We start from the raw sequence: 25,959 nt of genomic DNA on the forward strand, positions 1-25,959 counted from the left end.
TAGGAGACTAGATGGCAATCTAAGATGAATCAGGTGTGCTGGGACATCTAGTTCTAAAGACATGTAGTGCTGGCCATTTTGGCCAGAGGTGTTGAGTTAGAGGCTAAATATAAGTTGACACTACTGGTTAATTTGATAGAGAAGCTTTGGTTGTTAATTTTAATTCACCATCCTTTTTGGTAAGTTGGGGCGTTTTTTCTCCCTGCTAGTGTGTGGGAACGTATGAACAACAGTCCCACAGCTGGCTTGTGGGCTTTGCTACTTCTCCTTTGCTTCTGTTTCAGTGTCACAATCCTCAGATGTTACTCACTTCCCTTGCAAGAAGGCCTTGAGCCTTCCGATTCATTTTGGTGCTTGCTGTGTGTGGACTGCTCTGTGTCTGCTGCCAGCTTCTCTGTCCACTACTTGTGGCCATCCCAGTAACCTGGTGGAGGGCCCAAAGATGTGTGCCTGAGCTGCCACAGGCTGCAGGAGAGCCAAAGAGAATGAATGCTGGAAATGAACAACACATAAAATCAAATTTTATGCTTGAGAGTCAATAAGCTTGCAGTTTTGGAGAGTGCAGCAATTAAAAAACAAAACAAAACAAAAAACCCCTTTTTTATAACAATGTGTATGTTCTCTGATATTTCTTGTTTGTTTGTTTTTTTTTTGTTTTTTTTTTAAGGACAGCTTGCTAAATACTAATGTGGTGTGACTGATCGTAGGAAGCATGTAAATGAAATACCTTCTGATGTCGTAACTAAGTTCATTAACACCACAGCAAGCCAAACATTTAAAGGTGTGTTTTTTTTTTTTTTTTTTTGTTAGACTCTACTTCTTGCAAGATTTTAAGAAAAAAAAAAAGGCAGAACCAGAACAGATAGGACATTTGATTGTTCTACCACGGTATCAAGACCTGATGGAGAAAATGCAAAAAACGCTTGTGCTGTTGGTTTATTCAGAGTGTTTTTAAGACATAGAACTATGCAAGGGCAATGGAACTGAATGTGTGCCAGCTTCTTCCTAATTAGAGTTCACACCCCTGAGGTATTAACTTGAATTGAAACTGCACATGGTTTAAATTAGTATCTTAAACTCTGAACTGTGGTGCATCAGGAGCTGGCATGTCTGATGTAGCAATGATTGCTGAGCGGGAGGATGAGTTGATAACTAATTCTGAGAGGCTGCTTCTCAAAGCTCCTACTCAAATTTTGTTCCACAGCAGTGTTTGTGTTAGTGCCATGAATTTTATATCAGTAATAAAGCAGTTGTTTGAAAATAGCAGGACTGAAGTGTGTGATCTTGGTGTTTCAGGAACTGTAGAGAAATTGGTCCTCTCAGGTTTTTTTGCCTAATAATATCACCTTTTTTGTGGGTTAGCTTCCTGGGGTGTGCTCATCAAAGCATGACAATGTTATAAGCAAGCGAAGTATGAAGAGGCAAGCTGCCTTGTTTCTGTGTAAGATGATAGTAATTTCCTTCAAACTGCATTACCATAGATAATGTGGAATTAAAACTTAATCAGGAATTAGAAGCACCTTCACCCCGTTTCCTGAAATAGATTTTAATTTCTGCTTTTTATCAGCAGCGACGGAGAACAGGAAAGCCCAGATTTACTGAAAACAAATTTATGCCTAGAATATCAGAATAACAAGTGAAAGTGTGTGTAATGACATTTCCCTGTGTAATCAGCTCTACATGATATGGTTGGGGCATTTGGAAGAAGGAAAAAGAAGAGGCTGAGTGAAGGGACCAGTGCTGTAGCAGAAAAGGGCAAGTGTGATTTGCAATCTAGCATTTCAGTAACAGAGAAGAGATGTGTACACTCCAGTTGCTGTGAGCAAACACCCCAAAGGCTGAAACACTTTTGTGAAAATTGGATACTGGGAATTAGTGAGGTGAAGAGAGCATGCTGCATGTGTATGTGTATATAAACAAAACTGCTTGCTATTCCCTCTCCTAGTAATACATTGTTCCCCTTATTTAGGGGACAGTAAAGAAACTTTATTCTGAACTCGTTCTTTTCTTTATGGAGGCTGTGAGGGAGCAAAGCCAGTTGGGGCTCCCATATGCCAGCTATGTTCTTTTCAACCTGAAGTTCTTCCATGTTCATCTCCCATGTTTGCAGCGTGGTCCTCACCCTCCAGCTGCTGAGGTACTGTAAAAACGCAGCTATGTGTCTCCTCAGAGAAAATAGCTACTGGTGCATCCAGCTACATCCCTTCTTCCAAATGTGAGAGCCTCTTCTCACCAGTTCATTGCATCCAGGCTTCAAATGGGTTGCTTGAATTTGTTACAGTGAAGGGTTTGTTATGAACAGAAGGAATGGTCACTGTTTGCAGAGTCAGGAATTTGCTGTCAGTCTAGTGAAACCAAAGAATTATTAATGGTCAAATTACAGTTACAGTAATTTTTGTTTCATATACAGTCAAAATGGTAAATGTACAGACTTAGCAGTCTCTGCTCTCCCTCTGCTCACCCTTCCAAGGTGGGTGGCTTTATCTGGCAGCAGGGAGGGATATGGCCAGTCACAAGTCCTGAGCCCTCCACTGGCATCATCAGGATGATGCTGATGTTCGTAGTTTCTTCCTGTTCGCTCTACTTGGGTCATTTTTATGTGTTTGCCAATGCATTCTACAGTTTGTTCTTCACTGTCTTGCAAATCCATGTTAATCCATCCAGATTTACTCTGTAGTGGTGTGCAGCATAGCAGGTGAGTTGTTGGTAGCTCTGGGCCTGTATCATCATGTGTGTCTTTCTAGTCCTCTGCAGTTATTCTGTGTCTCTACCCCCTTTGCTGCTTTTTATTCCAGTATATTAAGTAGTCCATTTAACACAAAATACCTGCTATTTATTGCTGTGTTAGTTACAGAGACACATATAACAATAACTGTTGTACCACATGATTGTACAAAGCTAAGCTACAGCTGGAACATAGCAGGCAGTAGTCATTTGATCAGCAGACTGTTGCTGTTGAATCCTAAAACAAATCTCCAGGCAGGCCAAGGCAAGTGCAGACAAATCCTGGTAAGTCCTAATGCCTGCATTAGGAGCAGAACGCAAAGCCAGCGGCCCAGTACAAAGACAGCACCATGTTTACTGGGCTGTGCTGGCCTGCTTTGTGTGGTCTGTAGTGAGGAGCAATCACTGCTCTTTGTTCGGCTAACCTCAATGCAAATTTACTGAATTCATAAAACTGCTGCTACGCTCTGACCCTTGCTGCAGCTCAGGTGACTACAAAGCTTGAAAGAGGCAGCCAGGAAGTGACAAGGCATAAATTTAGTGCTAATCTGGTGATGCCTAAAGAAAATGACATCCTGCATCTTTTTCCAGGGAAGTGGATGGCCTTGGAACTCAAAAGATGGTGCTTAGATCAGCACGTCTGAGGGAATATTTTCAAGTAGCTCTCCTACTATGAGCAGCAACGGTATCAAAGAAGAGGGGTTCTTTCTGTAAGTTTGAAAAATGTTAAGAGGACCAGTTTGGAGTTAAAATTCAAATGTGAACTACTCTTTTTTTTTTTTTTTTTTACAGAAAGCCTATAGGCCTTTAACTATTCCATTAACATTTTAGAAAATTATTTAAGTGCTAGGAATTGCACTAGTAGATAGTGGGAAAGTTCTCATTTGCAAGATGGCTCTGTAAAGATCTCTTAAATCTAAATCTTGTTAAAGTGGTATGTTAATGTTGGTGGTCTGCAGAGCAGCTTTTGGTTTTGTTTGACATGTTTATTCAAGATTTCATTAGAAAATTGTTATTTCTTCTCAAAAGAACTCTTACCTGCCATTGTAAAAGAAGCTCAAGAGGCTGTTATGTTTAAATAGAGCTATGTAGCATTGCGTTTTGAATAGAAATTTTATCTGAAATAGTCGAAAAGGCTTGGAAGCGTTTACAAGGCCTGATCTTTCTTCGTTATAGAAATACTGTCTGTGTTCTAAAGTAGGTTAAAAAATGTGCCAGGAAATAATGGAGAGACCTTACGAATATTGTAGAGTATTTTTGCTGAAAACATCTGGTCTATATATCTGTTCAAGGTTTGAGGAAAAAAAACAACAAACTTTCCTGACAGTGACATCAGTAGTGCTCTTGTGTGAAATGTATAAAAAGTATAACAATAATACTAATCTTTGTATTCCATATATTTGTGTGCAAATATATATGCATATATAGCATATATATGAGATGTGCTGGAATAATACCAATTAGTTAAAGGTTAAAGCAGGTAATACAGATGAAAGACAGTGACTGTGAAGTGGATAATTAAGTGTTATCACACATTTCAGAAGGCTGCATAGATTAGAGGAGTTATACAAAATGCTTTGGTTCTATGTGCACTTTCATCCCATACCACGCGTATCTCTCCATTGCAGTAGCCTTGGCTCTCTTTTGCATTTGCTATGGTTATACCTCTCTGCTCACCATCGCAAATCCCAGGTCTGTTCAGATCTCTTCCCATAATACCTACCATAATTCCCACTCATACCTTAATACCTTTGCTCTCTCCTCTTCTTCAGTGGGCCCTCTTTGATAAGCATGGCTGGTCCTTGTCTCTTAGCGTACCTAGTGCAATACTGACCCTCCCTTGCTGAAGTTGATGGCCACCTGCATGAAGATCTGAGCTTCCCCTGTAGCTATGACCCAAATCTGTGTGATGTGCCAGCTGGGCTTGAAGAGCAGTGCTCATGGGGACTGGCTTGGAGTTGGCCCTGGGCTGGTTGCCCAGCTACTGCTTGGCCCTCAGCAGCTGGACAAGCTGGGCTTGCCCTGACCTCCCCTCTGTGAGGTACCAGTAGAGATTTTTCTTCTGCCATGCTTTTTCATAAAACTTGTAGAAACTTAGTAGCTCTGAGGATTCCATCCAGTTTTTAAAATGTTTGAACTAGTTATTATGATTTAGGGGGGGGGAAGAAATGGGGGGAGGGTTGGATAGGCATGTGAGAATTATGTAGGCATGATACTCTTTTAATCATGGAATCACAGAATATCCCGATTGGGACCCACAAGGATCATTGAGTCCAACTCCTGGCTCCACACAGGTCCACCCAAAATCAGGCCTTGTGTCTGAGAGCGTTGTTCAAATGCTCCTTGAACTCCAGCAGCTCGGTGCTGTGCCCACTGCCCTGGGCAGCCTGTCCCAGTGCCTGACCACCCTCTGGGTGCAGACCCTTTCCCTAACCCCCAGCCTGACCCTCCCCTGTCCCAGCTCCATGCCGTTCCCTCGGGTCCTGTCGCTGTCCCCAGAGAGCAGAGCTCAGCGCCTGCCCCTCCGCTCCCCTCGTGAGGGAGCTGCAGGCCGCCATGAGGCCTCCCCTCAGCCTGCTCTGCTCTGGGCTGAGCAAACCCAGGGACCTCAGCCATCCTCATGCATCTTGCCCTCTAGGCCCTTCACCATCTTTGTAGCCCTCCCTCGGACACTCCCTAATAGTTTGATGTCCTTCTCACACTGTGGCACCCAAACCTGCACACAGTACTCTGGAAGTGAGGCCGCACCATTGCAGAGCAGAGTGGGACAATCCCTTCCCTTGCCCAGCTGGCAGCACCGTGCCTGATGCTCCCTGGGGTACAGTTGGCCCTTTTGGCACTTGTTTAAGTGACAAGATTAAAAGAAAAAAATAGGGGGAAAACCAGCAATTTTTAAAAGCAAACTATTGGTTGAAAATAATTGTTCAAATTCAGTATGTTAGTGTCAGAGTGGAGATCAGTGATGAGCGGCATTTCTCAGGGATCAGTATTGGGAACAGTGCTGTTTAACATCTTTGTCAGTGACATGGGCAGTGGGATTGAGTGCTCCCTCACCAAGTCTGCCGATGACACCAAGCTGTGTGGTGCGGCTGACATGCAGGAGGGAAGGGATGCCACCCAGAGGAACCTGGGCAGGCCTGAGAGGTGGGCCTGTGCTACCTCATGAGGTTCAACAAGGCCAAGGGCAAGGTCCTGCAGCTGGGCTGGGGCAATCCCAAGCACAAACCCAGGCTGAGTGGAGAATGGATTGAGAGCAGCCCTGAGGAGAAGGCCCTGGGGGTTTTGGTGGATGAGAAGCTCAACGTGAGCCAGCAATGTGTGCTTGCAGCCCAGAAAGCCAACCATGTCCTGGGCTGCATCAACAGCAGTGCTGCCAGCAAGGCAAGGGAGGTGATTTGTGTCCCTCTGCTCTGCTCTTGTGAGACCCCGCCTGGAGCCCTGTGTTCAGCTCTGGGGCTCCCAGCACGAGAAGGACATCGATGGATTGGAACAAGTCCAGAGGAGGGCCATGAGGATGACCAGAGAGCTGGAGCACCTCCTCTGTGAAGAGGGACTGAGGGATTTGGGGTTGTTCAGCCTGAAAAAGAGACACCTTACAGAGGCCTTCCAGTACCTAAAGTGGGCCATGGGAAAGCTAGAGAGGGACTCTTTGTCAGGGATGTAGCGATAGGATAAGGGGGAATGGAAGATATCTAAGGATATCTTCCTTACGTATAGGGAAGAAATCCTTTACTGTGAGGCAACCTAAACCATTCTATGATTATAAATTTGGTGTGTGATTTTTTTTTTTCCCTGTATTCTGGTTTTATTTCCAAGAATACTAAAATAACCACCACTAAATAGTTTGGAAACAATATTGCAGATTTTTGATTGGAATGTAATTGATCCTTTTTTGTCTATTAGCCTCTAGAAATAAGTACAAACGAGCAGAAGGGATTAAAGTGACATATGGTCTTGTCAATCAGCTGTTCCTAGTGCTGCATAATAAGCATCTGGGTTTCCAATAGATACTGCAGGGGATGTAATCTGACCAAAGAACAGAGCTGTCTCTAACTGTAAGACTCTCTGATGTGTATGTGTTGGTTTGGATCAGGATGAAATAGCAATGGAAAGGCTGCATAAATACTAAACTTTTTTTTTTTGTCTTTTTTCTTTGACTACTAAGCCAAACTTACTAGCAGAAATGTTTTGAAAGTAGTTTTCTCTTATATTAGGTAAAACATGGCTTGTTCTGCATTTTATTTCCTATATTTAGGATACTTAGCTTTCTTGTTACAGCAAGATCTACAGTAAACCAAAGACAGGATAGATGGGAAATATGTTCCTCTTCTCTTCTTTGTATTCAAGAAATTGAAAGGAGTAACTTCTAAAAATAGGTTTAGTACCTATATGTTTTCCTTGAAATCATGTGTTTGGAAGAGGTTTGGGAAATTGCTCAACATTGGTTTATTACATAATGTAAACCAAATTATTCGATGTCTTATTCTGCCCATTGAAATAATTTTATTTTAAAAAGAATTTACTCCCTTAGGCTTAATTGTATAAGTAGTCCTTAGCCATTTCCTTTGTTTTGGATAGAGAGGAACATTAAACTTTTCTATATTGGGAGGAAAGAAGTACTTGTTCGTTTTTCTCAAGCTTGCTCTAGATGTGAATGTTTTCATGCTGACTGTTGTGATTATTCAGTACTGTTTGAACAAACCACTAGGTGGCAATATCAATTTAAAAGATTCCAAAAAGTGCAATTAAAGTTTTCATCAAAAACAGAACACCAAGCAGTAGGTTTGATTCAAGTGAAAACATTGAACTTTCTCGTATGTAAAATTGTCGTGACCTAGAAAGGAGCTGCTCTGCACAAACTGGCCTTGGTGAGACTTGATGGAGAAGAGTTCTGTGGAGTTCCTCGGCTGGGGAGGAAGCCTTGTTTTCACTTTCATGTTTGCAATACATATTGCACGTATGAAAAACAGAGTTACTACCGTGCTACTTCCTGATGCAACTTATTTTAGCCTGGCAGTTAGAAAGAATTTATTGGGGTTGTGTCAGTGCTACTCAAAAGATAAGTTGTTACTGCTATGATTGTAATGCTGATTTGAAACTAGTCAGTGTAAAATGAGTATGGATTTACTGGCTGGCTGTGGATGAACTTACCAAACATCGAATGTGCCTGGTATAAATAGGCACTTGTTAGTGGGTGTGCTGATAATATCTTTGGTTTAGGTGCTACTGGATCTGTAACATAGTATGTGTTTTTTTATGTGAGATAAAGCCTCAAGAGGCTTGTCATTGCACAGCTTGCACATGCAGTCTCATTTTGCACAGCATCACACATACAGAAACCATATCCTTGTGTCACAGGCCCTGTCTTATCAGGGGTATATCACTCCTTTCTTTAGGTATGTATATTCAGCAAGTTTATTGAAGATGCTGTTGTTAATGTTCCTGTGTAGTAGCTGTTTAAGGTTATATCACGGTCCTGCTTGGGTTACTTTGGGACTACATGTAGTGAAATTGCTGATGTGCAGACAGTGACATTTCCACTTGAGTGCCGTTCTGCTACCCTCCTACCTGCCTGCTCCACTCTGCCGGTACCATTCCACGTGGAGTTTTCCAGCATCTGTGTAGGATGCTGTTCTCTTGTTTAGATTTAACTTGTGTGATAGCCTGTCCCTCTTCGTGGTATCTCTATTTTTTTGGGGTTTATTCCGAATACTTGTGCTATCGTTGGGTAAGTTGTTTGCCCTGTTGCGGTTCTCAGGTATTTTTGAAAAGGTAGTGCTTTCTCTTGCTTTGGTTCTTGGCCTTATTTGGTCAGGTTTTATCATCGTTTTATCAGGCAGTGGCCAGAGGAACTAATTTATCTTGGAGTGATTTGTATTTTGACTTAACGTGTTTGTTTTTTTTTTTTTTTTTTTCACAGAAGAAACTTTGCCCTGTTTGTTGGGTATTAGGGTGTTGCAGTGACTTTGCTTATCAGTCCTTAAGTCGTGAACCTTCTCCTGAAGTATTTCTGGTATGGATGATGCATTCCCTTAAAGTACTGTTTTTCAAGTGGTGTTCTAAATGCCTACTTCAATGCTATGTCCAGTCAGCTCTACCATAAATTGCTTGTTGGAGAAACTGAGTGCTGCTTCTTAAAATAAGTGGTAGTGATTCCCTAAGTTCCAATGTTTAGGTATGTGACGTTTAGGCAAGTACAAATCATGCTTTTTTTTCTTGTTATCAGTTTTACAGGTTTGATTAACTTCAACTCCTTCATGTTTGTTTATTTTTTTTTAATAAGTGATTATATCATACATGGTGTTATTGTCAGTGTAGCTTGATTCTGTGCACGCACTTCCCTCTGTAAATGTAGGTAGTTTATTCTTGCAACATTACCATAGATGTTTAAGCACTACAGGAACAGGAGGGGATATTTCGAAAACTTTATTCTGTGATAAGATCTATTTCTGTGGAGTCCACTGCTGTTTAGATTGTTTATTGCTTACTAAATCATAATTTATATATGAAACCCTCAGAGGACGTGCAGAAAATACTTCATGGGTGTGGGCTGGCTTGGGTGTAAGGAGCAGGAGAGACGCATCAATTCTGTACCTAGGGTAATCGAGCAGGGAATGTGAATACAAAAATTCACTTAGATGTGGGCATGAGGCAAAATGCGATGGGAAATGCTGTTAAGGGTTTTAGTCCTGTGCTGACCCAGAGCTCAATGCTCTCTTTGTTTTCCTCTTCCTTGTATTCATTGTTGTGTTTTCCTACAGGTGATTTATCTGCATGCATCTGAGATGCTCTGAGATGTTTGAGACCTTAGTGCAAGGCAGAAACTTAGATGTAGTTACAGTCATTGTGTTAGTTTTGAATTCTGGTGGTATTTATTCTCTATAAAGAAACGTCTGTGATTCTGTTAGGTGTCCTTTTTCTCAGGGTGTATTGTAGCCAAAAATAATGTTGTGTCATTTCTGCTTAACGGCTTTTCTTCCAGGTGCAGCATGTACTTTGCACAGCGTGTGTCCATGCCCTCGTGGCATTCCTGTTCTGAATGCTGGGCTTTGTGTGCATCTATCTTTCGGAGCACCGGAAGGTTCGTGCTATGAATATCACGGTGGCTGCATTACCACAGGCTTACTGTGTTTGAGCCTTTCCAAATGCCTCTCCTTTCACGCTTTTCTGGAATTTGTACCTTGCTGTTTTTCGCCTTACCTCTTCAGGCAGTTGCTGCCCAGCTGTGTATGCAAAGCTATAGAAAGATATGACCACAGACTAAATGTGTTTTGCTTGTCCTTTTTTTTTTTTTCTGATGCTTAAATGGTCCTTCAGTTTTCATTTGCTTCTGAGGGACCCCATTAAGACTCAATCCTGAATGCCCTTGTTCCTGTAAAAGTGAGGTCTTTTGTTAATGACTTCAGCTGGGTTATTCACTAAGCAGGTCCCTGGTCACAATTGTGTCTGTGAAAGCATCCTTTTCTTTGAAAAGGAGAATCCTTATAGGTAAAAGCAAAACAAACCCAACCAGACAAAAAAAAAAAATAGCAATAGACTGCTTGAACTGCCTGCCTCAGGAAGCATCCTGTCAGGATTGGCGCTCTGTAGATACCCCTGGGTTTTTGTCCAAAGCACATCAGAAAGTGGGAGGTTTCAGGGGATGTCTATTTACTTGTCTGCCTCACGTGCTGCAAACGTTAGCTCTGTTAGCTTCTTCCATTTAATCTAATTTAATTATTTTTTTTCCAGTACTTTGCAATTTAAAACCTATAGGCTGGACATGTTTAATATTTTATTTTTTTTTTCCATGAAAATAGCAGGTTTATTTCCCCTTCTGTTTCTTGAGGATGTAATTCTGTTGATGTGCCCAGGGTTTCTGGCTCCCACTGTTCTGGAAGAAACCCAGTTTAGTGTCTAGCAGCAGTCAGCATTGCAGCCTGGGGAGCAGGGGTATGGTAAGGGAGATGGGGGTCCCTAAAGAGGGGAAAACCTCATGGAGGCAATCCCTTAAAGCAGGAGAGGTTCAACATTCGATATGTGTTGTTGCTAACCAGCAGTGCTTAGAATAGTTTACAGCTTCTTCCTGTAACTTATTTTTTTGTCTGCAGGAAGTGCAACCAGTATGTGTGTGTTTGTAAACCCTGGAAAATAAAAAGTCCTTGTGAATGAATCAGTGTGTTCCTGTGGTTCCTTCAGTGTGATTTGACAGACTGTGAAAAATGATTTGCAGGGAGTTGCAGAACTACGAGAAGCAAGGAGTTGACAGTAAGTGCTGGTGGTGGTCTGAGAAACGCGGAGGGATGACAGGAGTCTCGGCTCCAAAATCTTCAGTCCATCATGACCTGGGTGGATTTTAGCTCTTCTTCAGTACTGCGTGCTTTTGAGAAACAGGATCAACAAAGCTGGGCTATATTTTTGGTAGCTGCAGTACAAAAACATTCCTTTGTGTGTAGTAGAGCTATTTTCCTTACTCGCTTTCCCTTTGTAAAAGAACAGCAAATGCAGTGCAGTTTGGCTGCAGGGAATTATGTGACTCATTTAGTAAGTACCCAACACAAAGAAAAATAGTCTTTCTATTGTGTTACAGTTTTCTCTTGTATGTTTCTATTGTCTCAGATTTTAATAGGGAAATTAGCCAAGTAGCCTAGGCCCAAAATGTTGTTTTGAAAGATAACTGAGTCATATGCTACAAAATCCTTCTATGACAAAGTGACGCGCTGGGTGGATGAGGGAAAGGCTGTGGATGTGGTCTACCTTGACTTCAGCAAGGCTTTTGACACCGTCTCCCACAGCATTCTCCTCAAGAAACTGGCTGCCCTAGGCTTGGACTGGCGCACGCTTCGTTGGGTTAGAAACTGGCTGGATAGCCGGGCCCAAAGAGTCGTGGTGAATGGAGCCAAGTCCAGTTGGAGGCCAGTCACTAGTGGCGTCCCCCAGGGCTCGGTGCTGGGGCCGGTCCTCTTTAATATCTTCATCGATGATCTGGACGAGGGCATCGAGTGCACCCTCAGTAAGTTCGCAGATGACACCAAGCTATGCGCATGTGTCGATCTGCTTGAGGGTAGGAAAGCTCTGCAGGAGGATCTGGATAGGCTGCACCGATGGGCTGAGGTCAACTGCATGAAGTTTAACAAGGCCAAGTGCCGGGTCCTGCACCTGGGGCGCAATAACCCCAAGCAGAGCTACAGGCTGGGAGAGGAATGGTTGGAGAGCTGCCAGGCAGAGAAGGACCTGGGAGTGATGGTGGATAGTCGGCTGAATATGAGCCAGCAGTGTGCTCAGGTGGCCAAGAAGGCCAACGGCATCCTGGCTTGTATCAGAAACAGTGTGACCAGCAGGGCTAGGGAGGTGATCGTCCCCCTGTACTCGGCTCTGGTGAGGCCGCACCTCGAGTACTGTGTTCAGTTTTGGGCCCCTCGCTACAAGAAGGACGTCGAGGTGCTTGAGCGGGTGCAGAGAAGGGCGACGAAGCTGGTGAGGGGCCTGGAGAACAAGTCCTACGAGGAGCGGCTGAGGGAGCTGGGCTTGTTCAGCCTGGAGAAGAGGAGGCTCAGGGGCGACCTTATCGCTCTTTATAGGTACCTCAAGGGAGGCTGTAGCGAGGTGGGGGTTGGCCTGTTCTCCCACGTGCCTGGTGACAGGACGAGGGGGAATGGGCTTAAGTTGAGCCAGGGGAGTTTTAGGTTAGATGTTAGGAAGAACTTCTTCACTGAAAGGGTTGTGAGGCATTGGAACAGGCTGCCCAGGGAAGTGGTGGAGTCACCATCCCTGGAAGTCTTCAAAAGACGTTTAGATGTAGAGCTTAGGGATATGGTTTAGTGGGGACTGTTAGCGTTAGGTCAGAGGTTGGACTCGATGATCTTGAGGTCTCTTCCAACCTAGAAATTCTGTGATTCTGTGAAAATCTGGGTGCTCCCATTAAATTCGAACCTTTTTCCATCTGTGTTCAAACATTTGTTTGTGTTTACAGAGTAAGCATGGAATTTCACTTCATTTCTATTGCAACAAAAGGTGACTACTTTGTCAGACCTGAATGAAGTTTGAGATCCAAAGGGCTATATGAATGATAGATAATGTCTACAGGGTTAAAAATAAAATTTTAACCTTTGAGACAGCCAGTTATCTGTGCTATGAATAAGTTGAGCACATCAACAGACTCAAACTGTGAAGAAGAGTCAGTTCCTTCCCCAGAAAAGTCTTTATCTCATAGTACTCTTCAGTGTGTTTTTTTTGTTTTGTTTTTTTTTTTTAAGTCATGAATTGATGATTTGTGTTCAAACTTCCCCCAAGTGTTTGGGAATCCTGTGGGAAGAAGCGTGGCACTGCCCATCAGTTTGTGTTACCTCTCAGCTGGATGCTTGCGTTGACTTTTTCCTACTTCTGTTGATATTGCATGATCAGTGAAAAGTCCAAATGTTCCCTTGTAAAATGCTTTGTGGAAATAGGTATTTTAGTTGCTTGTTATTAAGATCATGTGGAGAACAATACAAATATGTCATTCCTTGCAACTGCCATGATTTTAGAACCAGCGGGGTTTTTCCCACTTGAAGAGTGGAAAATACTGTTCTAATTTGCTTTAAACTATGTCAACTACTGAAACTCATCTCCTTGATAGCGAGCAAATACTGCAAGTATCGCCAAAAAAGGCACTACCTGGCTACTGAAAAACCAAGAGAGCTTCAAGATCTTCAGGCGCCTAACAGGCATCGGAAGCAAATTTATTGATTTATTTATTCTTCGCTTCTGAGTCCTTAAACCAAATCAGGAGGAGATACGAGTCTGAGCTAAACGTGGATGACAGAGGTGTGGGAGATGCTGGCTGGGTGCTGAGACTGGGGTGTCAGGTACTGGGGGGGACTGTGGTGACTGGAGGAAGAGGGCAGTGGGGAAAAAAGGTTTAAACCCTAGGAAAAGAGAATTAAGAAATTGAGAAATTCTCTTTGATAACAGCTTTCTTGCAATCACTTCTTTGCGTGAGTATTTCTACCCATTTGCATATCAACTTATTTTGTGAATATATGTGAAATCTGTAGAGTTGTAAAATTTAATTGAAACTGATGACGTTGCCTTAATAAATACTTCCTAACTGTGAAAAGTAATGGGGGAAGGAAAGGGAAATGGGTATTCTTTTTCTTACTTTAAATGATGGGCATTGTTAAATAAAATTTATCCTTAAAAAAAAAAAAAAATTCTTCAGAGTGAATAAGGAAAGCAGCATCATTGTGTTTTATAGGAAGATAAAGTTCCCTGTGGTGCAGTGCTGTTCACAGATCTGGTATTTATTTATTTTTGTTTTATTGAGGGGGTGTGGAAGCTATTTCATGGTGCAAACATGTGGTACGACTACTTGGCTGAGTTTTCTTAAAATTTGAGATTTTTGTGGCCGTCATTTTCATTTAAGTGTGAAGATGGCTGTGCCCAGGTTTTTGTCTGGGAGAACTGCTTTGTGCCTGGCTGATGTGACCTCAGTGCTGTCTGGAGAAATTCTCAGGCTTCTTTATTCAGTTTTAAACCTAATGGGAATTCAAGTGGTGGCTCTGTTGGGCTGCAAGACTTGCTAAAATTAGGATTGACTTGTCAGACCTGAGATACAGCCATAAATGTAGGCATTATGGGATGCTCTTCCATAAACTGAAGCATTTCATTTAATATATCCATGATATTGAATCTTATTATGGATAATTTGAATTGAACTTCTACAAAACCCTGGAGAAGAGCTGATTTTCATCAACAACGGGGGATCTGTTTGTAGAAGCATTCCTGCTTGGTGACATTTTGACCTGGACTTCTGCTGTCTGCTTGCAGTACGGCTTTGACCCGTGCTGTAGGCTTGCCTGGCACTCAAAAAGGAGCTACGCTGCTGTGACGATCGTTCTCATGCCGCGCTGGAGATGTGAGGCTTTGGAAAAGATGCTCGAGCTTTCTTCAAACGTGGAACTTCTGTCGAGCGGGAGCTGCAGTTGTGACTCAGTGCTGGGCTACGGTGGGAGGGCTGCGGAAGGAAAAGCTGAAGGAAGCTCTTGCCACTGTGTCTTATATGACTAAAACGTAAAGCAAGTGTTAGTCCTTCCTATGCTGCCTTATTTTTGGCTTATTTTTGGTATCAGGCGTCTGGCTTTGTCTTTACAGGTGTTCCAGCTCTGCTCTACATACTTTTTGACCTGCCAGGGTTACCAAGAGGTAACCACAGGTATCAGTTTTAGCCATTCTTTTGAGCTTGTGTGGTATTATTTAACAATGCATGATAAGAAGAAGAGGGCAGGTGAAGCTAATCCCGTGTTATCTCAGTTTTTGACTACCATTAGGATGATGCCACTGCCTTAGATGTGCTGTTTTTGCACTTGCAGTGAGATGAAAATAGAAGTGTGTAAGGGGTTCAGGGGGTCCGACCTCAGCCCCATGCGCCGAGCAGCCAAAGCGACAGCCTTGCCATATGATAGGAAAACACCAAAAAGTACAGTGGGACACAGCTTAATTTTAATATCAGCAGACCAGGGAGAGAAAGCTAATTCTAATTTAAATAAATTAGATCACTGAGAAGGCTGCTTGGGAATTATTTTTAAAAAGCAATAATAGGAAATGGCATATTAAATTTTTCTGGGTCAGGTTTGGGGAATGAAGTCTTAAAACAGACATCAGGGCTTTTATTCATATTATTTGTGAACACTTCCATGGAGATATAAAAACAAAGCAACTAGGAATACTTAGCTACTTATTTAGGCAATGATGGGGAAAAATATCTCAGACTTGTAAAGAAAAACCTTACAGTAGCTTATCGTGGGCTGAAGCATGCATAATTAAACTATTAAGTCACAGTGGATTATTCCAGCACGAGTCTACTTCTGAATTTCCGTCGTTATTTGATTATGATGCTGCTGGTGATGAACCGAAATCAAGACCTTTGATAATTTAATAAATCCAGTATGAGAAGATGAGTATGATTAGACTTGGAATCGAAATGTTATTGTACTGATTTTTAGGTACTTACAGTAATGCACATATTTGAATCGAGTGTTTTTGAGTCACTATTTTAAAGGCATCAGTAAATCAGAGACCTACATTTAATCTTCTTTTGGATATTTCAGGTTGCTTATTTTTTGTTCCATGTAGCATGTGGATATTCTAAATCAAACAAACCATTTTTTGGTAATAACTTATGCTAGGTAAATTCAAAGCCTTCAGCAAAGGTTGTATCCTGATTGAGCAGACAGGGATAGAACTTCATCTTCTGGAAAGCTTCAGGCTCCCCTTTTCTGTTTAAGTGGCATGTCAAAGGTTGCCTAGGAAAGCATCTTTTTGGTAGACAAAGGGGACCTTTTGTTCCTGTCTCAGACATCAGCTGGTGGGGCTCACGGAACAAATTCTTCATTTTTGTGCATCTAATTCGCGGTGATTAAATTATGAAATGAAAATTAAAGGCCATGTTGGGCAGTCAGAATATTTGTGCAGTGAGATTCTCTGTCAGACCAGGAATTATTTGTCAGATCTAAACCAGATGAAAAATGAGGACGGTGAACTTAACATTCATGATGTTTTAAACAGCAAAAATACATTTTTATCTCTGAGTGACGTATGTGCTACAGAATTTCTAGAAGTAGGCTGGTTTTGGACTCATTTGTGGACTTATAAATCCTTTGTATGCCTGTTTTAGAAATTATTTACCTGTTTTCCTTGCTTGATACTCATATCAGAGATGACTGCAAGTGTTAGAAGTTATCTATAAAGCAATATCCTTATCTTAACAGTATAGTTGTAAACCTGCAGCCCTATTATGTCATAAATGAAAACAGGCTTTTCCAGTGCTTCTGTAAGGAAATGATGAGTTAAATAAAAGCCTATCAACAAAGGGAAAGATAAAGTCCTGTAAACGTTCCTGAGACGTTTAAAGTTCAGGGAGTATTTATTTATTTATTTACTACCATTTGTCTTTTAAGAGAAATAAATCTGTTTTGAGCCTCATTGCTTCCAAATTTTGATATGAAAGATTTTTCCTGCTGTCAGGACAAGCTGGCTTCTGCTTTCAGACCAGTGGCCGCTAGTGCTGCAAAGAAGACTCGGTTGTGCAAGGATTGCATGGTGTTAACACGTCCACATGAAATTCCTTCGGCAGATGATTCTGGTAGGTTTTATAGCAGCTTAGTCTGCAAAGGCCAAAAAAAAAAAGAAAAAAAGCTCTATCTGCATCAGTAGTTTGCAGTTCAAAGTCACATGGCCACATGCACTGCTAGAAATTCTTCATCCTATTTGCAGTTATATTCTAAATCGTTCACACCATGACGCTAATAAATGGGATCTGCAGAATGATTTTAGGCTGAGGCACATCCTCAGCACAGCTGCAGTGGTTTGGCCTGGGAATGTTAGAGACTGTATCTTGCCTAGGACACTAGTTCCTAGCTTCTTTAAAACCTGTGTTGTCATCTCTTTCTTTTTTTTTTTTAAAATAAAATAAAATAAAGCATATTGCCACTTAAAAGACATTTTAAGCTTATTGCATTGTGTATTGTATGTGTTTTTTTGTGTTTTTTTTGCTTTGAGGGTGATGCCTTTTTTGTTGTTTTTCCCCCCTCTACGTGCATTTCATTTTGCAGAAGTTTAAACCTGAAGTAGCGACTTATCTTTTAGATCATAGGCTCCATAATTGTTTTCTGTAAATAATACTGAACATTGTGGTAGCTCACCATCTGCCAGCTCTCCAACAGAGAAAAATACTTTGTATTCTCATAAATTACCCTCTTAGTAGGTTTTATATTCTTTCATTTGCCTTCTTCTAGAAAGTAATTTCAACCCGAGGGCTCTGGAGGCCCTGTCTGGACATTCCTCAGGCTCATGAATTCCCTCGTCACTAACAACGGCTCTGAATTTTGAGATCTGTCTTTCCTATGTGGAAAAATAGCTCAAGCACAAACCTGAGTCTGACGACAGTTTGTGATGCCTCTTCTTCAAAGAGAATTATAAATAATTATTGTATACTTGGATTGTAATGAATAAAAGTGCAGCAGTCCACATGCTGTTAAGTAATTGCAATAGGTATTGCTTTGAAAATGAATGCCCTTTGGTGTATCTCTGCATTATTATCCTACAAATAAGCATTATCCTATTAAACTTTGTCCCATTAGGTGCCAGAAGTTATATTTCTGCCTTTTTATTTACCTTCTCTGTGTTAAAGGACGTAATTTAAATGCACCACGTTAATCACCAAAGGGGTAAGACATTCTACAATTCAGGCCTACATCCAGACTGCACATGAAGATAAAGCCAACAGAGTCTACCTAAACTGTCCAAAATAAATCCTGCCTGGAGTACAGATGTCCCTAGAACTTGGAAATCTGTGACGGTCACGCTTAAAACTCAATAGTTTGAATAATTTAATTCTACGTTATTTTTCTCACTTCTAGATTTAGTTTCATGGAATTTATTTAATTGATTGCCTTGATGCTAGAAAAGCAAGGAAATTGCACTGTTGTCCTGACGCTAAGGCGAGCTGGAGCCGAGTGTAAGTGTGTTGCTGATTATTGCCATTTGAACTCTTCAGAGACTCTCCTCAATGAGCAGGTAGTGATTACAATGGTGATAATGCAGTGAGATCGTTACACTTCAATTAAAATAATTTGACTTAAAATAGGGCTTTCTCTTCAAGAATGAGAAGAGATGCAATTGATAGACAAAGAGCTTTTGGTCTCAGTTGGTTATTAGCTGGTATTTGTTTATAGAAAATCATTAGGTGTACACTTAATGAATTTTATATACATAAAAAGCTGTTGTTTAACCTTTGTCTCGTGTGAATCAGCAGGCCACACGCAGTTAGAAATTCTGCATGCTAAGTTCTGTCCTTGAAGTAAGTGGTGCTTAGAGCCCTCTCCTCTTAGGTGGAGGAGTTTATTATAATGTTGGATGTTGAGAGAAGATTTAGAGTGAAAGCTGTAGTGGGTGAAGGCTACTTACATTTCTCTAGTGTCATCAAAGAACTGAGCAAAGAGACCCTGGCCCTCTTTCTGAGGGTTAGTTGAGTATCTTTTGAGGTTTGGGGTCAACTGTAGAAAGGAAACGTTGACTGATTGTGTGACATTGCTGATAATTGCTATCAGTTGGTAACACTGTGCAGTTGCTGATTTCCTGGAGCAGAAATGTGTGAATCTAGAAAGACACAAGCGTATGAAGATACATCAGCAGTCTCTGTATTGCTGCATGAAGGCAAAAAGCAGATATAGATAATGTTGAAAGTATGCGCTGGTCTTTTTAAATTAAACAGGATTAGCGAGATATTGCTGGTAATCTTTACTACTAAGCATATAACTCAGTAAATAAAGAATTCAGCTGAGATTTCGAAGAAATATAGATTTAATTGAAAGATCTAGTTTTGTTATCCTAATTAGGTCATGCAACAATTAAGAGTAAGGTATTTAAAAGTATTTGGTTGCAGAGTAATGTTTAAAGATGTGGTCATTTGTCCTGTGAGGCATCACTGCAAGGAGATCACCAAGCCCTCCTTCAGGATTCTGTGTTCTGCATGCTATTAGTCCATTATGCTAAAGAACACCATGCTGCTAAAGATAACATCTTGCAAATGAAGTCGTGTTAGACTATCAGCTCATTTTCTGTGAAGTTAGTACAGAATCATGAAAACTCTTTAAAAAAAAAAAAAAAAAAAAAGCCAGAGTGCTTGATGTTATGGCTATCACTTAAGTTATGAAATGCAGGAGAGAATCTTAATCAAGGCTGGGAGCAATAATACATATTTACATTCTAGGTGGCTTCTCAAGTGGGAAGATAAAATTTGAGAGAAAAAATGTGTATGCCTGCCTCATCCACCAACGTGATTAGTACAGGATCATCCCTTCTAGTCCTTCCAAGACACATACGAAACATATTCTATTTCTTATTTTGACCAAATCATCCTTTTAACACTTCTTCATCAACATTCCCTGTTGTGCTGATCCAGCTCTTTTTTTTCCTTATCTGCACCTGCCCACCGTGTCCCTCCTTCATGTGCAAATCTCCCTGCTCGTCTGTCTCTTCCTATCTGTCAAAGTGTAAGCCTTGCCCACTCATCCCTTATCTCCTATAAATGCTCTATTCTTCCTCCCATGATGTTCCTTTTCCTAAAAATACCCTCCAAGACTAACATTTTAGCTGCTGCACTCTTTCAACCTTCTTAGCCCTTTCTGCTATCATACCCACGAGGAGCTGAGGGGATGATGGATATGGTTGGCAACTGCATTACTCTAATAATAAACATCGCGTGTGTAGATGCATTTATAAGTGTTTTTATCTCCCCATGCCTGCCTTCTCTCCCCCCGGTGTATTCCTTGCGTTCTTAGACTGTAAACTCTTCAGGGAAGCAGTCTTGTTGTGGTGTTTCACACGGAACAGTGTGTTCCAACCCTAACAACGCGGTGCGAGAATGCTTCATTATTATGTAAGATGTTCTGGCCAGTGCATAGAGGAGTCTCAGCAATGGCTGTGAAGTCTGCGACTGATGGCGGTGTTTGAGCTTAGAATATGGGAAACTGGGCCCTGAAGGAGGCTTTGAGGTCTGTCAGAAACGCTCCGTGCCTACAGTGCTGAAGGAGGAAAAAGATAAGGGCTTAACACGAAAGTGCAGCTTAGAACAGCTTGAACACCCTAACGCTGTGTGTATGTACAGCATCCTTAACCTAGCATCTCCTTGTAGGTGTTCTTTGTAGGTATTTTTGGTGCCTTTACAGACATGTGAAAGAGAAAATGTAAGTGATTTTAATGGAAAGGCAATATAACAATCCTCAGAAAGAGAGAATTGTCATCTTGGGTTCTCCCTGACAATTGGCACTCTCCAGTGCTGGAAAAATGCACTTTGTGTTTTGAGCTTTTTGAGCTTTTGCTCCAACACTTTGACAATAAAACAAATTTATCCTGATCCTTACAGGACATGAGTAGTTTTCTGAGGAATTGCATGTAGGACAGCTGTCTCTGTACAGACGAGAGGAAGGCTGTGCTTCAACAGCACCATCAGTGACAAGGGTTTTGTACAATGTTTTTTCCTACAGAGATACAAAAGGCAGTGTTATAATCACTCTGCCTTGAGAAATGCCAATGGAAAAAAGGTAATTAGTGATTTTTTAAAAACATTAAAGCAAAATGTTAAACAAAAAGGATTACCAAAGGGATTTAGTGTTAAGCGGGGCCTGTTCTCTACTCCGCCGTGCTCCTGAAAGTTTTTCTTGAGAGCTGAACATGTTTTTTGTCAAAATGTGTCTTACAGGGCAGAAGCTCTGCCAGTGGTAGATGTCTTACTCATCCAGAGAGCTGTTTTAGCTCTGCTGGTACAGAAAGGCTGAAGGGATCCTTGTCTGACTGTCAGAAACCTGTGATGAAACCTACTGTCAGGTCCTGGAGCTTGGAAAACCCTGAGCTGACCAGTAGGGTCACAGGAATTGAATTTATGTGGAAAATACTTAATAAGAAACAACCTGTTCAGGTAACTGCAGGATATATAGCTTTGTGTTTGAAAATGGGAGGCACGGCTATTTACCATGCTGCTTTTCCTCATCACTACATAACAGTTTATATATAGGTTTTCAATTACAGCAGAAGGTCGCTGTTTTTTGAGCCATCCTGACAATGCTGCAGTGTAACAAAGCTACTTGAGAAAATGAGCTCAGCCTGATAAGTTGCCATCTGAATAGATAATATTTGCTTTGTTTTCAATCCATGTTTATGATTTATCTTCAGACTTCTACTGTAGGCTTGATCTTCATCTCCAGTGTTCATCTATTCAGATTTTGGCTGAAGTGCCTCTCTAATGTCACACTGCTGTCGCTACATAATCTGTGCCGTCTTGGAGGAAGGAAAACAGCCTTTTAAAATTCTTATATTACTTGTGGTCCTGCACAATCTAAGGGCAACCAGTAGTCCAAAACATGTTTTCTCTGAGGAGACCTCAGAATAGGGTAATAAGTGACTTAAAACATACCGGTGGTTTGTTCAGTGTACAAAAATGGTCTGAAAACAAGGCAAAAAAATTAAAGACTTGATGTGATTTAAGAACATGTACTTAAAATTGGGTAAGGAAAGGCTGGTAAAGGCCTGCCAGAGGGCTGACTAGTAGCACAGCATGTAAGTAATATATGCATATCACAGGCTTGTTTAGGAATGTGTTAGCAGGTAGGGTTTATCTATTCTTTTATGCCCAGTACATCATTTTAGCCCTGTAATTGTGTCAATTTTAGCCTAGCCAAAAGATTCTGAAATGACAAAGATGACTAAATCTTGGCTGTAAACTTTCAAACCCGAGTTAAGGCCAGGTTTGTTAAATCAGCAGTGACTGAGAGCATTGGTTTTTGGTGAGTGCTCCAAGCACAGTGGCAAGGAGGAGAAGCCTTTTTAAAAGCACACTAATGGAAAGCTTGACGGACAGTATTGAAACACAGTTTTATCTAAAAGCTCTTGCTTGAGGCCTTGAGAACAAAAATATAACTCTAAGATGGTACAGGAAACTCACCAATATTGCAGGACTTGGAAACAAAGTGATTGATAAAGGCCAAGGTATGTTCTGCCCGCCTTGCTTTCACCCTGAAACCCTGCAAGTAGGGCCAGATGGTCAGGGCTAATACCTAAAGGTCAAACTTTAAAGTGTGTTGCACTGTATATACACGTATTTGTAACCTTGTAATGCCCAAGAGTCTCACACCTGCCTGGTACTCTGCTATTGCAAGCAGTTTGTCAGGCAGAGATCCCTATCTCTGGTGCTTTTCAAGACTGGGAATCTAATGAGAATGAATGAAGGAAATAGAGCTGAAGTTTCTGTTTGTGCTTTTTTCTCTGTCTGGATTGTTAGGAATGCTTTTTCTCAGCTGACACTTGTGTTCTTCTTTCAGTATTTTTTTTTTGTCTTTATAAGTGCTTACCAGTCTCTTCTGGTACCCTCCCTGATGTCTTGTACATCGTGTGTTTTTTTTTTTTGTTTTTGTTTTTGTTTTTGTTTTCAGAGTTTCTTTGAACTTTGTCATATCCAGGTTCTTTTCTTTCTTTTCAAGGAAGAATAAATATGATTTGAGGCTCCCCTCTATAGAGGGGGATTTATGTATTGGTGTAGTTATATCAGTACAGGTACCTGTTACTAACCTTCATTGTAAATGTATTGCAATGAATACTAACAATTTTAAGAAAACTTTGAACACCTGAGCGCCTTCACAATAAAACAGACAAAATAAATCAAACCCATAGCCTTCCCTGTTCCTACTTTAAGGAAGGAAAGTGAGATGATATAATCAACATACAAAGGAGAGTGACATTAAATGATATTTTCATCCCATGTTAAATCATTACAGGAACTGATACCTAAATAGGTGAAGATTGTCTGCCTTGATACAGCTGCCTGAAACGCTGCAGTAAAGATGGGACTGACTTGATCTGGTGTGGATGTCTGCAGTGTGTGCGTCTGATTTGGGTGTCCAGACTTACTGGTGGAGAGAAAGTGGCACTTGGGTGATTCATCTTGTTTGGAATTAGATTAACCAACTAGACGAGAAGAACTCTGTCCTGAACATCTCCTTTCCCTGTCTATGGCAAAAGGAGCCTACAGTAACTCATGTAGAAACTAAAAGGCAGAATTCATTTCACCTCATTGAAGCTGTCTAAAATTGTCATCCTGCCTTTTCAGTCAGCGGACTGAGTTACCATAGGAAGGCATTTCCCTCTCCTTTTAAAAATAATTCTTCTGTCCTTAATATATCTCCATACTGCTCTAGGGATTTATACACTACACATGCCCTAGTGGCTAGAGTTCCCTACAGACAGGGCCTTAGACTTATTTCCCTATTAGTAGAGCAGCTTTAAGTAGAACTCTGGCATGGTCAGATGAGCTTTGAGATGTATAATAAGCACAATTTGAGTTATTACTATCTGAGCTCTCTGTTTTGCTGTAACAGAGCAGTCAGGTTGGGCCGTGTGCCTCAGGGTCAGCTGGCTTTTTGGGAGCAGCCTTTGCTCGGTAATCAGGCGGACTATTTTTATGTTCTTTGGAGGTCGGTAACCTCTGGTAGAGGGCACAACGAATTGCTGGGTTTGGTAGCTTTTGAAAGTGTTCCAGCTAGATTTCTGAAAGGACATTTGGACATAGCTAAGTGTAATGCAAAATAACTTAGTCTCCAATTTCTTGCATATTTCTTCTGGATCTTGATCTTTGTCTTCATCTAGTCATCTGAAATGCATTCTCAAGCCAATTAGCAAAGGAACAAGGTAAGGACTTAGTTTCCTGGGGGGTAAAGCAAGGCTGGATGTTTTCTCTCAGTCACTTTTCCTGTTTATATTTCTAAGTGAAAATAGACCAGGGCAATGTTAAGTCTTGCTGCTGTTTTATTCATTTGGAGGTGATTTGGTGACTCATGTTGATTGGGAGTTTTTCCAGCTTTAGCATAGCAATGGGAGGTGTTGCATTTACTTATTTAAAAAAAAAAAAATAATATTCTTCTCACTAGCCTTGTAGTAAAACAAGCATGATAAATAAGAGCAAAATTACACAAATACCTGTGAAGTCCTATTTCTTAGTTAATTTTTTTTGCTTTTTGTTTGTGATGTCCTTCTACTGCCTTGTTTACAATTTTTTCTAGGTAAAGGCTAAATTTCTAATGTAAAAAAGCAGATGCAACAGGTTCTCTATATTTTTAAGAATGCAAGATACCATATTTTCCAGTATATAAGAATCTCCAGAACCTGGTTTTAAGTGTAAGGTGCTGTCTACAACTCACAGACCTGCCCTTTCTTGCTGTTGTCCTCGCTTGGCTACTTGGAGGAGGAGGAGCAATGCACTGGCTGGGGGAGCAGTCAAGTCCCTGTTCTGGAAGGAAAGGAAGGATGTTGTATTTCCAGTACATATTCCTGTGTATCTTGCAGACAGAGCACAAATTAATCTTCCTTCAAATATTCAGAGTGCTCTTGTCTGTCTTCTCCTAAACAAGCACATGTTGGCTCCGTTAAGTTGAGCACATTTGTTACATTCAATGTCTTCCCTTGCAAGACTTAGTCCTTATCTTTTTTTAGTTTGCTTTTCTTCCTACACTCTCCTGAGCTTTTATATCCTTCTTTGCCTACTGTCTTCAGATCTCTGTCTTTGCCTTGGCAACGTACCTTTTCTCCTCAAGATTCTTCTCCTGTCCTCTCCCAGAATTTTTGCTGTTTTTCTCCTGCTTGATTTTTCTCTGCACTGAGTAATTTCTGCTGATTTTATTTTGCTCCCTGTCTCCCAATAGTCTCTGTACTCACTCATCTCTTTTTCTTAATCTAAATTTTAATTGATGTTTGAAAGTAAATTGTTGACTCTTATGACTTAACAGGATAATGTTTAAAATTGTTTTGTAGGGGTTGGTTCTTCTGATAATGCTTATTACTTTTTTTTTTTCCACATTTTCATGCATATATAAAAATGTCTCATTACAGGTTTTAAACACCAGGGGCAAATAATGATTATATAAATCTATATTAAGTATATATATATATTTAAAATTTCCTATAAACAGGGCGAAATAGTAGTTGCATTTGCAAATACATAAAATCTTTGAAGCATGTTTCCTTTGCAGCAAGGGGAGCTGGGATGATCATTGGTAGGCTTTGTCTAGGCTAGACTTGCCAGTCCTGTTGAAACTTGAATTATCTGATTTTCAAGCATGCGTCTTCTATGACTGTAAACTTGGATACTTTAGGGAATGGTAAATAGGATAGTGAAACTGGGAGATAATTTAGATGATTTAACTTTCAATGCTTTTTCATGAGGTCTTAATTTTATTTAACATTGTTGTTTGTTTCTAATAAAAAATCTGGAAGTAGAGTATCAGAGGACACTTTTTCTTTGAGTTTTCTCTGAACCCTTAATGATACCTAATGTAGTAGGTAGAGGATTACCTGCAAATCTGCTTTTTCTTCTTATTTTCTTGTTCTTTTTGAGCTCTTTAGAACTCTGTGTTAGTCTAGTTCCTAAACAAGTTTTCCTTTAGTTCCAGTAGGGCTTTTTTGTTTCATTTGTTTTGTGAAAGATGTATTTAACCGTGATGGCAGTCTGTTAAACATTGTGCATTGTTTTAAGAGGTGCTCTACCAGCTGCCAGAATTAGTACTGTGTTGTTAAAAATCCTGATTTGCGGAGGCCAATGGTGAAATCAAGGCATTTTGCTCTGTCTGTCCGTGCAGCAGAGGACCAAAAGGAGACCGAAAGCTCCAACGTGGTGGTTTGGAGAAGAGGCTGGGTGTGCCTGGACAAGTGACAGCATTGCTGACTCAGTAG

At 40.9% G+C, this 25,959-nt stretch overlaps 1 protein-coding gene across 6 annotated transcripts in view; it reads left to right on the top strand.

Moving 5' to 3' along the window:
• The window catches only part of SRPK2 (SRSF protein kinase 2), a 146,897-nt gene that overhangs the window by 18,533 nt on the left and 102,405 nt on the right, over nucleotides 1–25,959 (top strand). Inside the window, exon 1 of one of the 6 annotated variants that reach the window (XM_082766984.1) lies at nucleotides 3,349–3,434. The exons of the other annotated variants lie outside the window; for them this stretch is intronic. The gene's annotated coding sequence lies outside the window, so the exon portion shown is untranslated. Of the gene's footprint in view, nucleotides 1–3,348; nucleotides 3,435–25,959 lie in introns of those variants that run through there. 6 annotated transcript variants of the gene reach the window in all.

Source organism: Aythya marila, assembly GCF_965140915.1.
Source record: "Aythya marila genome assembly, chromosome: 1".
NCBI lineage: Eukaryota > Metazoa > Chordata > Aves > Anseriformes > Anatidae > Aythya > Aythya marila.